General features: G+C 42.7%; 1 protein-coding gene across 1 annotated transcript in view; it reads left to right on the top strand.

The window, feature by feature from the left end:
* LOC134352303 (carboxypeptidase M-like) overlaps positions 1-12,078 on the top strand; it is a 73,857-nt gene that overhangs the window by 13,328 nt on the left and 48,451 nt on the right. The gene's annotated exons all lie outside the window — the stretch shown is intronic.

Below are 12,078 nucleotides of genomic sequence, written 5' to 3'. Positions count from 1 at the left end.
AAAGGATATGGGGAGAAGGCAGGAGATTGGGACTGAGAGAGAAAATGGATCAACCATGATGAAATGGTGGAGCAGACATGAAGGGCCAAGTGGCCCATATCTTGTATCTTATATTCTCTTTACAGCTTGTTATAATTAACATTGCATTCTCAATCTTGGGGTGGCAGGGTGGCATCTCTACCAAAGGAGGTATAAGGTGCTTCTTCCCTCTGCTATCCTGGCCTTGCGACCACTGACACCAGGCAGACAATCTCTGAAGAGTATTGCTAATGGCTGAGGTCACTTGTCTTGTAAAGACAGTGCCCAGAAGAAGGCAGTGGCAAACCACTTCTGTAGAAAAACTTGCCAAGAATATATCGGTGGTCCTGGAGAGACAATGATCGCCCACGTCATACAACATGGCACAGAGGCAATGATGATGATTGTCAATCCAAAAGATATGCCTCCACTAAGCCGCATATGGTTACATTGGGTGAGGATTGCTATACAACGGTCCAAGCCAGGAATTCAATTCAAGCTAAAATTTATCTATGTCAATATACCATAACTTGAATTGAGAGATTAAAATAGCTTAACATAATTGACTGATATAACAACATCAGATTCCCCCACACCCCCAAAGTTATCAACTTAACTGTAAATTCTCGGTGCCATCTTCACGGTCAAACCGCTGATGACCGTTGATGTACATTATGTGGTGAATGACCAGATCACCCCTTACCAACGGTAGTCTTGGTGATGACCGGCTAAGCTGCCCTCCCTTACTGCAGGTGAAGAGCTGTCCTCTTCACTCCATTCATTTACTTATTGAGATACCGCGTAGAACAGGCCCTTGTGGCCCTTTGAGCCACACCACCTTATTTAATCTTATCCTATGATCCTAAGTTGTAATGACCAATTAACCTAACCACTGGTATGTGTTTAAACAGTAGGAGGAAACCAGAGCACCTGGAAGAAACCCACGTGGTCATGGGGAGAACATACAAACTTTTTACAGGCAGTGGCAGGAATTCAACCCAGCTCACTCGTACTGTAAAGCGTTGTGCTAACCACTACGCTACCATGCTACCTGATTCTGATGACCATTAAAAACTGCCTTCCCAGTTGCTTTTCATTCTCCACTCTCCTGCATGTGAGCTTGCTGCTGATGTCTGGGTGCTCCCTTTAGTCTGCTTTTCAGGTCTCTGGATCACTTGGCCTTGAGTATGCAAGAATTCAACTTGAACTATGTTATCTTGTCTATGCTTGCATTGCATCATAGACCTACAATTAACATTACACTGCGTGTTCTAAGATACAGTGGGTGATAGTTCAGGTCCTCCCTTACACAACCAGCTTTATCCTGCTTATTGACACGAATTAGATTTTTCAATTTAGTGAACCTATCCCTTGACCCAAAACAGTAATTATCTGTCTTCCTCCACAGATGGTGCCTAACTTGCTGAATTTCTCCAGCAGTTTTCCTGTTAGTCCCTTGTCATTCAAACCAGTCTCTTGCCATTCAGGGAAGTTCACTGTTTAACTGTTGTGGTGAGGGAAGTTCAGATTTGAGACTTGAGAGATCTGTATTTTTTACTGAGGCATTGTAAAACTTATTGAAAGACATGCCACATAAGTTCAGGGAAAGAAGCAAAGAGTTAAACTTTAGCTCCTTGAATATCTCCTTCAACTTTTCTGAGATGTTACAAAGCCACTTAGTTCTGCTGACAATGCTGGGCTTATTAAGTTTGGTCACTTTATATGCACCAGCCTTAAAAACAGATTATACTGTACAGCTGCCTGGCACTTACTATTGACTCTGCAATCTCTTCACTTTCCTTGTAGAAGTCCAATAGTTAATGTTACAGTTCTTATTCAGGAACCCCATATCAATAGGAGGGGGAATGCATCTATCTATCTATTTATTTATCGAGCTGCAACGTGGAATAGACCCTTCCTGCTCTTCGAGCTGCACCAGCAAGCAATACCCTGACTTAATCCTAGCAGACCCACTAGACAATTTACAATAATCAATTAACCTACAAGTTGGTACTACTCTGGAAGTATCATTACAGTATCAGTCTTGCTGAAGAGTGGTGTTTTCAAAGTTCCTCCATTTAGAGTTTTGTCTTTTGTACTTCCATACTGTTTGTTTTATGCAATTATCATATTAGGATATAATCTGGGTGCAAACATTATACCAGTTCAGATCAATTCGTATATCTGATCATGTACTATGCCGTCCTATTCTGGAGAAAATTTTGCAGCAGCGCCTTATGCATCTATCATTTCACTTGCTTTGTGGAAGAGGTTTGAGACAAAGTAGTTTTTAATTTAGCCAATTATCATGAGCTTTTTCTCCTGAAAGGTGCTTTATGTTTGACTGGTTTCAATAAAAATGAATTATCTTTGCCCAATTACAAAATGTTTTTGCACTGTAGTTAGATTGCTGAATCTGTCTTTAATTACTCCTCACTTTAGAAACGTGGAAAACCTACAGCACAATACTTCGGCCCACGATGCTGTGCTGAATGTGTACTTACTTTAGAAGTTACCTAAGGTTACCCATAGCCCTCTGTTTTTCTAAGTTCCAGGTACCTATCCAGGAGTCTCTTAAAAGACCCTATCAAATCCACCTCCACCACCATCGCCGGCAGCCCATTCCAAGTACTCACTACTCTCTGCGTAAAAAAAAACTTACCCCTGCCCTCTCCTCTGTACCTACTTCCAAGCACCTTAAAACTGTGCCCTCTTGTGTTAGCCATTTCAGCCCTGGGAAAAAGCCTCTGACTATCCACACAATCAATGCCTCTCATCATCTAATACATCTCTATCAGGTCATCTCTCTTCCTCCATTGCTCCAAGAAGAAAAGGCCAAGTTCACTCAACCTATTCTCGTAAGGTACGTCCTCCAATCAGGCAGCATCCTTGTAAATTTCCTCTGCTTCCTTTCCATAGTTTCCACATCCTTCCTGTAGTGAGGTGACCAGAACTAAGCACAGTACTCCAAGTGGGGTCTAACCAGGGTCCTATAGAGCTGCAACATTACTTCTCAGCTCCTAAACTCAGTCCTATGATTGATGAAGGCCAATGGACTGTATTCTTTGAGTGTCACTTTGTTTGACACTTGTAGTATATTTTCTTAAATGCTGTCATGGCACTAACTTTTTACCAGTATAGTTATGTGGAAATAAACGGTATGTAATTCAAGCAACATTGTATTGACTCAGCTGAGGATAACAGAATTGGATATTAATGGACATTAATAAATAAAATGATTCCTATTAAGCTGCTGCATATACACCCAGTGGCCATTTTATTAGCTACAGGAGGTATCTAATAAAGTGGCCACTGAGTGTATGTCTCCTTCAGTGTAGCTGAAGAACTTAAAATGAGCAACACATGTAGTACACATTTACTGATTCACACAAACAGGGTGGATAAATGTTGACATTGCATTTCCATCTGGCATGCCAGCACTAAAGATTGATCTGGGCTTCCAATGTTTCCCCTCTGGTAACAGTCATCAAACAGTACTATTTTAATCTAACTTTCTCAATCTGTTCAACAACATCCAGCTGTATTTTTATTCCTTGAAGCTAAATGAACAATTGCAGATGTTCCTCTATTAAGAGATGAGAGATGTTTTATCTATGTTTGTAAGTATTTGTACCTTCTAATCCCCAAGTTTAGGAGGGTTAGGCTGAGGTGGGATGGAGTCCAGAGGGAAAATAATACGGGACGGGAGAAGTAAGCACGAAGCAACCCAGAGAAAACAGGACCAGAATTCTACACATGTATATTGAAGAGCATTGGATCATAAGGCATAGGAGCAGAATTAGGCTATTCAGCCCTTCGAGTCTGCTCCATCATTTCATCGAGGCTGAGAGGCTGATCGAGATTACTAGACAGGTATATGGAGGAATTTAAGGTGGGGAGGTTATATGGGAGGCAGTGTTTGAGGGTCGGCACAACATTGTGGGCCAAAGGGCCTGTAATGTGTTGTACTATTCTATGTTCTATCCCAGATCCCATTCAACCCCATATTACAGCCCTCTCACCCTATCCCTTGATGCCTCGACCAATCAGGAATTTATCAACTTACGCTTTAAATAGACCCACAGACTTGGCCTCTACCATAGTCTGTGGCAGAGATTTTCACAGATTCACCACTCTTTTGGCTAAAAAAAAATCCCTTCTTACTTCTATTCTAAAAGGTCACCCCTAATTTTGAGGCTGTGCCCTCTAGTTCTGGATACCCCCATTATAGGAAACATCTTCTCCAGATCCTTTCCACATTCAGTAGGAGTCAATGAGTTCCCCCCACACTCTTCTAAATTCCAGTGAGTACAGGTCCAAAGCTGCCAAATGCTCCTCATATGTTAACCCCTTCATTCCTGGAATCATCCTCATGAACCTCCTCTGGACTCTGTCCAATAACAACACACCCTTTCTGAGAAATGGGGCCTAATACTGTTGACTAGTGTCTTCTAAAGCCTCAGCATTATCTCCTTGCTTTTATATTTCATTCCTCTTGAAATAAATGCCAACTTGCATTTGCCTTTTTTTAACCGCAGATTTAACCAGTGAATTAGCCTTCCAGGAGTGTTGCACGAGGACTCCCTAGTCCCTTTGCACTTCTGATGTTTGAATTTTCTCCCCATTTAGATAATAGTCCACACTCTTTTTACCAAAATGCATGATCATACAATTCCTAACTATGTATTCCATCAGCCACTTTTATGCCCATTGTTCCAATTGTCTAAATCACATTGCTTCCTCAGCTCTATCTATCCCTCCACTTACCTTCGTATCATCCACAAATTTTGACACAAAGCCATCAATTCCACTATCTAAATAATTGATAAACAATGTGAATAGTAGCGGCCACTATACTGACCCCTGAGGAACACTACTAGTCACTGTCAGCCAACCAGAAAAGTCCCCTTTATTCCCATTCACTATGTCCTGCCTATCAGCTATTCCTCTATCCATGCCAGTATATTTCTTTTAACACCATTGATTTTATCTTGTTAAGCAGCCTCATGTGAGGCATCTTATCAGATGCCTTCTGAAAATCCAAGTAAATGACATCCATTGCCTCTCCTTTGTCCACTCTGCTTGTTATTTCCTCAAAGAACTCTAACCGATTTGTCAGGCAAGATTTCCCTTTACAGAAACCATGCTGACTTCGACCTATTTTATCATTAGTCTCCAAGTAGCCCGAAACCTCATCCTTATGAAGAGCAAGAGGATAAGACATGAGAGAATAGGACCAATCAGGTGTGACAGTGGAAAAGTGTGTATGGAACTGGAGGAGGTAGCAAAGGTACTTAATGAATACTTTGCTTCAGTAGGCACTACGAAAAGGATCTTGGTGATTGTAGGGATGACTTACGGTGGACTGAAAAGCTTGAGCATATAGATATTAAGAAAGAGGATGTGCTGGAACTTTTGGAAAGCATCAAGTTGGATAAGTCACCGGGACCAGACAAGATGTACCCCAGGCTACTGTGGGAGGCAAGGGAGGAGAATGCTGAGCCTTTGGCGATGATCTTTGCATCATCAGTGGGGATGCCAGAGGTTCTGGAGAATTGGAGGGTTGCAGATGTTGCTCCCTTATTTAAGAAAGGGAGTAGAGATAGCCCAGGAAATTATAGACCAGTGAGTCTTACTTCAGTAGTTGGTAAGTTGATGGAAAAGATTCTGAGAGGCAGGACTTATGAACTTTTGGAGAGGCATAGTATAATTAGGGATAGTCAGCATGGCTTTGTCAAAGGCAGGTCGTGCGTTACAAGCCTGATTGAATCTTTTGAAGATGTGACTAAACACATTGATGAAGGTAGAGCAGTAGATGTAGTGTGTATGGATTTCAGCAAGGCATATGTTAAGGTACCCCATACAAGGCTTATTGAGAAAGTAAGGAGGCATGGGATCCAAAGGGACCTTGATTTGTGGATCCAGAATTGGCTTGCCACAGAAGGCAAAGAGTGGTTGTAGACAGGTCATATTCTATATGGAGGTCGGTGACTAGCGGCGTGAGTCAGGGATCTGTTCTGGGACCCCGATTCTTTGTGAGTTTTACAAATGACCTGGATGAGGAAATGGAGGGATGGGTTAGTAAATTTGCTGATGACACAAAGGTTGGGGGTGTTGTGGATAGTGTGGAGAGCTGTCAGAAGTTACAGCGGGACATCGATAGGATGCAAAACTGGGCTGAGAAGTGGAAGATGGAGTTCAACCCAGATAAGTGTGAGGTGGTTTATTTTGGTAGGTCAAATATGATGGCGGAATATAGTGTTAATGGTAAGACTCTTGGCGTGTGGAGGATCAGAGGGATCTTGTGGTCTGAGTCCATAGGGCACTCAAAGTTACTACACAGGTTGACTCTGTGGTTAAGAAGGCAAACAGTCCATTGGCCTTCATCAACCGTGGGATTGAATTTAGGAGCTGAGAGGTAATGTTACAACTATATAGGAAACTATATAGGACCCTGATCAGACCCCACTTGGAGTACTGTGCTCATTTCTGGTCACCTCACTACAGGGGGGATGTGGAAGCTATTGAAAGGGTGCAGAACAGATTTACAAAGATGTTGCCTGGATTGGGGGGCATGCCTTATGAGAATAGGTTGAGTGAACTTGGCCTTTTCTCCTTAGAGCGACAGAGGATGAGAGGTGACCTGATAGAGGTGTATAAGATGATGAGAGGCATTGATTGAATGGATAGTAAGAGGCTTTTTTCCAGGGCTGAAATGGCTAGCATGAGAGGGCACAGTTTTAAGGTGCTTGCAGGTAGGTACAGAGGAGATGTCAGGGGTAACTTTTTTTCCGCAGAGAGTGGTGAATGCATGGAATGGGCTGCCGGCATTGGTGGTGGAGGCGGATATGAAAGGGTCTTTTATGAGACTCCTGGATAGGTACCTGGAACTTAGAAAAATAGAGGGCTATGGGTAACCTTAGGTAATTTCTAAAGTAAGGAGATGTTCGGCACAGCATTGTAGGCTGAAGGGCCTGTATTGTGCTGTAGGTTTTCTATGTTTCTATGTTAATAATAGATTCCAACATTTTCCCAACTGCTGATGTTAGGCTTATTGGTTATAATTTCCTCTCTTTTGTCTTCCGCTCTTCTTTAAGAGTGGAGTGACATTTGTAATTTTCCAGTCCTCTGGGACAATGCCAGAATTAAGTGATTCTTGAAAGATCATGACCAATGCATCCATTATCTCTTCAGCAATCTCTCTCAGGACTCTGGGATGTAGTCCATCTGGTCCAGGTGACTTATCCACATTAAGGCCTTTCAGTTGGCCTAGTACTTTTCTTTTGTAATAGCAATGGCACTCACTTCTGCTCCCTGACACTCACGGACCTCTGGGACAACGGTGTCTTCCACGCTAAAATCTGAAGCAAAGTACTTATTAAGTTCATCTACCACTTATCGGTCTCCCATTACTACCTCACCAGCATCATTTTCCAGTGGTCCAATATCAACTCTCACCCCCCTTTTACTCTTTATATAACTGAAAAAACTTAAGTATCCTGTTTTATATTATCGGCTAGTTTGCCCTCATATTTCATCTTTTCCCTTTCTATAGCTTTTTTAGTTGCCTATTGTTCGATTTTAAAAGCTTCCTAATCAACCAACTTTTCAATCACTTTTGCTACCTTATATGCCCTTTGTTTGGATTTTAACTTCCCTTGTCAGCCACGGTTGCCTACCCTTGCCATTTGAAAACTTCTTCTTATGTGGGACATATCTATCCTGCGCCTTGTGAACTATTCCCAGAATTCAGTCATCTCTTCTCTGCCGTCATCCCTGCTAGTATTCCCCTCCAATCCACCTGGGCAAGCTCCTCTCTCATGCCTCTGTAATTCCTTTAAGGTCTCCAAGCACTGGGTAGTGTTTCGCTCTAGGACCTACACTCCAGCCTAATGATACACTTGGGCTGCCCACTTTGAAGCTGTTCTCAATCTCACCAAATCAGCTCAGTGCTTGAAGTGATCCAACCTCTCACCCGGGTTATGTGAATGGGCATTGAAACTCTTCCATATTGACTCCTCTCTAAACTGCTCACTCCAACTCCACGTCCGACAGTGATATCAACTCTATCTGCGACCCCGTCTTGAACAAGTTGTGCTCAGCTTTGCAATACACCAACACAGTTCATCCTTCAAATCAGCTTTGCCTCTGCTTGCTTCTTCATCGTTTGTTGTCATAGTTGATCATAATCTTCCTCAGAAAAGACCATAAGGTATAGGAGCAGAAATTAGGCCATTTGACCTATCAAATCTGCTCCACCATTCAATCATGGGCTGATCCAATTCTTCCAGTCATCCCCACTCCCCTGTCTTCTTCCCATACCCTTTGATGCCCTGGCTAATCAAGAATCTGTCTTTCTCTGCCTTAAATGCACCCAGTGACTTGGCCCCCACAGCCATTCGTGGCAACAACTTCCACAGATTCACCACCCTCTAACTAAAGTAATTTCTCCGCATCTCTGTTCTAAATGAATGTCCTTCAATCCTGAAGTCATACCCTCTTGTTCTAGACTCGCCTACCATGGGAAGTAACTTTGCCATATCTAATTTGCTTAGGCCTTTTAACATTCAGAATGTTTCTATGAGATCCCCCCTCATTCTCCTGAACTCCAGGGAATACAGCCCAAGAGCTGCCAGAGCAATGATTTTAGTCAAATTTATGCCTTTCCAACTACCAGTAAGCTGTTGCACGCCTTCAGTAGCGCCATCTTAAACCAGATGCCAATAGAGAAGCTTACCAAGGGCAGCCAGAGATGGAGGACCTTCATTGCTGCCTAAACACCAGCGGCATAACAGGCAGTAACTAACTAACTTCAGGTATCAACTCTCAACAATACTGATCAGTTAGGCACTGAGAAATTTGTATTAATTGAAAAGTACCTTTATTGGTTCAGTTAACAACAAGCTCGCGGATTTACAAAACACACATCCACACCTACCAGGTTTCTTTGATCATCCCCGGACAGTCAAAGTATAGAAAAGGAAATACCTTGGAAAAGGAGTATGTGTACATGGCAGTTATTCCTCTTGATCCTGATGTAATCTGTACCTTTATGACATGGGGTCATCTCCTTCTGTGATGGTTGGTTTCCAGAATTGTCACTACTTGTAATCCTCTTAACTAAATCAATAAAGATTCTGTATTTGCCAGTTAATGCAGGTTCTCTCTGTGCCTAACTGATCATTGCTGTTCAGGGTTGATACCTGTAACAGAGAAGATGTTAATGTGCTGGGAACAGTTAAGAGTCACTAGACTCAGTGTGAGGTGATACATTTCCAATCTACCAAAGACATCTCAGACAACTTTCTGAATTGTGAGACGAGGAACAGTGGAGGCGTCAGAAGAATACTTGGGATAGGAGGGAGTTGTTATAAGGAAAGGTTGGATAGGGAATCTTGTATTCCTTTTGGATTAGTGAAAAACACTTTATGTGAAGCATAAAGTCCTGAGGGATCTTGGTAGATCAGATGTGGGGAGAGTCCAGGACCAGTCAAAGTTTATTTATTGAGATACAGTGTGGAATTGGTCCTTCTGGACCTTTTTAGCCACGTTGCCCAGCAATCCCCCCCAATTTAATCCTAGTGTAATCACGGACAATTTACAATAATCCACCAACCGGTACGTCTTTGGACTGTGGGAGGAAACTGGAGCATGTGGAGGAAACCCTTGCGGTCATGGGAAGAGTGTGCATACTCCTTACAGGCAGTGGCAGGAATTGAATCCATGTCACTGGTACGGTAAAGTGTTGTGCTAACCACTATGCTACCACGCCTTGCCAAGTTCAAAGTAAATTTATTATTGAAGTAGGTATATGTCACCATGTACCACCTTGAGGTTCATTTTTTTGTGGGCATTCACAGTAGATAGAAAGAAGCAATAGAATCACAGAAAAACTACGCACAAAGATGGACAAACAACCCAGGATCCTGGGTGGGGCTGGACAAAGAACTGATGTGCAAAAGAAGATTAACTGTGCAAATTCAAAATAAATAAGTCAATAATACTGATCATGGGTTGTAGAGTCCTTGAAAATGTGTCCGTAGGTTGTGGAATCAGGAGTCACTGTGTTAAGGTATGCAGTTGCCTTTTGAAGGCACATGCACGTATTTTATTTCTGATGGTCCTAAATCTTTGGAATTCTGTTTCTTAAAGGATGATGCAAGCAGAATTTTGAATATTTTTAAGGCAGAAATAGATGAACAAAAGGCTACCATGGACTGACTGGGAGATGTAGTTGAGTTATATCTAAACTTATTACATGACAGATCAGGCTTCAGGGGTGAGAAACCTATTCATGCTGCAAATTTCAATGTTCATACCTTTATTTTATTTGCATTAAAAACTATCTGCAGAAGAGTAATGCAATCTGGCTCTGGAGAAGGGACTTTAGATTGGAGAAGTTAGGGTTGTTCTTCTCAAAACAGAATGATGAACAAAAAATCAGAGCTGAACAAAATGGCAGTGGGCCTGATGGGGGTATTTAAAATGATGATGGAGTTACACTGTTTTTGGAGGTGGGGAGAGTGAGAGAGAGGGAGACTGGGGTGGGGAGGGGGTTGGCAGGAGGGAGGGAGAGGGAGAGAGAATGAATGCCAATGAGGGGAAATAAGGAGAGGGTGGGACTGGTTGTATTGCTTGAGCAATGTGGGCTTCCCCCCAGAACCAAAGAAGTGCAGGTAAGCTAATTATTTACTGTAAATTACCTCTCAGATCATAGAACAGTACAGCACAGGAACAGGCCCTTCACCCCACAGTGTTTGTGCTGAGTGGAATGCCAAATACAATTGATCTTATCAGTCTGCACCAGATCGCTATCTCTGTTCCTTTCACATACATGTGTCTGTTTAAATGCCTTTTAAGCACCACTGTCTTATCTGCTTCCACCTCTACCACCCCTGCCAGTGTGTTCAAGGTACCAGCGACTATTTGCCTAAAAGTACTTGCCCTGTAAATGTCCCTTCACCTTTCACCTTAGAGCTATGCCCACTAGTATTTGGCACTTCTACCGTAGAAAGAGACTCTGACTAACCATGCTCTCATAATTTTTTAAACCTCTGTCGAGTCTTCCCTCAACCCCTGATGCTCCAGGCAGGGGCAGGGGTTCCCAATCTTTTTATTCAATGGACCCCTATAATTAACTGAGGGGTCTGTAGACCCCAGATTGGGAACCCCTGCTCCAGAGAAGTCAATTTAAGTGAGGACGTAACTATGAAAATGGACAAGGGAGAGCCAGTGGATGTAGTGTACCTGGACTTTCAGAAAGCCTGTGATAAGGTCCTACATAGGAGATTAGTGGGCAAAATTAGAGCACATGGTATTGGGGATAGGGTACTGACATGGATCGTAAATTGGTTGGCAGACAGGAAACAAAGAGTAGGGATTAACGGGTCCCTTTCAGAATGGCAGGCGGTGACTAGTGGGGTACCGCAAGGCTCAGTGCTGGGACCGCAGCTATTTACAATATGCATTAATGATTTAGATGAAGGGATTAAAAGTAACATTAGCAAATTTGCAGATGGCACAAAGCTGGGTGGCAGTGTGAAATGTGCGGAGGATGTTGAGAGAATGCATGATGACTTGGACAGGTTGGGTGAGTGGGCAGATGCATGGCAGATGCATTTTAATGTGGATAAATGTGAGGTTATCCACTTTGGTGGCAAGAACAGGAAGGCAGATTATTATCTAAATGGAGTCAAGTTAGGAAAAGGGGAAGTACAATGAGATCTAGGTGTTCTTGTACATCAGTTACTGAAAGCAAGCATGCAGGTACAGCAGGCAGTGAAGAAAGCTAAATGGCATGCTGGCCTTCATAACAAGGGGAACTGAGTATAGGAGCAAAGAGGTCCTTCTGCAGCTGTACAGGGCCCTGGTGAGACCACACCTGGAGTATTGTGTACAGTTGTGGTCTCCAAATTTAAGGAAGGACATTCTTGCTATTGAGGGAGTGAAGCAGAGGTTCACGAGGTTAATTCCTGGGATGAAGGGACTGTCATATGTTGAAAGATTGGAGCGACTGGGCTTATATACACTGGAATTTAGAGGGATGAAAGGGGATCTGAT

This window comes from Mobula hypostoma, chromosome 9 (assembly GCF_963921235.1).
Source record: "Mobula hypostoma chromosome 9, sMobHyp1.1, whole genome shotgun sequence".
In the NCBI taxonomy this organism is placed as follows: Eukaryota; Metazoa; Chordata; class Chondrichthyes; order Myliobatiformes; family Myliobatidae; genus Mobula; species Mobula hypostoma.
This window is presented reverse-complemented; position numbering and strand designations above follow the sequence as displayed.